This window comes from Etheostoma spectabile, unplaced genomic scaffold (assembly GCF_008692095.1).
Source record: "Etheostoma spectabile isolate EspeVRDwgs_2016 unplaced genomic scaffold, UIUC_Espe_1.0 scaffold270, whole genome shotgun sequence".
In the NCBI taxonomy this organism is placed as follows: domain Eukaryota; kingdom Metazoa; phylum Chordata; class Actinopteri; order Perciformes; family Percidae; genus Etheostoma; species Etheostoma spectabile.
Window position 1 is genome coordinate 779,113 of NW_022605574.1, and position 631 is coordinate 779,743.

The following is a 631-nucleotide window of genomic DNA, read 5'->3' on the forward strand; positions in this document are numbered from 1 at the left end:
CTACTGGGTCCCACCATCAAGCCCACTACAGTGCCTCAAACTTCATCCACTCAAACAAATGTTTCAGCTGAACCTGCTCGGTATATTGTAGCCAGCTTTCCAAACAATGTCTCAATCACCACCTCTAGCATTCCAGGCACCATCACTAGCAACATGTCTAGCGTTCCAAGCATCGTTGGTATTCCAGGCACTGTCGCTAGCATCTCTAGCACCACCTCTAGCATTCCAGGCACTGTTGCTAGCGTCCCAGGCAATGTATTGAGCACCACCACTAGTATTCCAGGCTTGAGCAACATCTTTAGCAGGCCAGGCACTGTTCCAGGCCCCATTGCTAGCATCTCCAGCACCATCTCTAGCGTTCCAGGCAAAGGCTTGAGCACAGTTGCTAGTGTTCCAGGCACCATCACTAGTGTTAAAGGCCCAATCTCTAGCACCACTAGCGTTCCAGGCTTGAGCACAGCTGCTAGCGTTCCAGGCAACGGCTCTAGCATGCCAGGCACTGTTCAGGGCCCCGTTGCTAGCATCTCAAGCACCATCTCTAGCATTCCAGGCACAGTCTTGAGCACCACTAGCATTCCAGGCACAGTCGCTAGCATTCCCAGCACTGTCTCCAGTGTTCCGGGCCCTGTAT

The 631-nt window shown here is 52.8% G+C and overlaps 1 protein-coding gene across 1 annotated transcript in view; it reads left to right on the forward strand.

The window, feature by feature from the left end:
* LOC116685762 (uncharacterized) overlaps window positions 1-631 on the forward strand; it is a 4,653-nt gene that overhangs the window by 2,413 nt on the left and 1,609 nt on the right. The window lies entirely within an intron of this gene.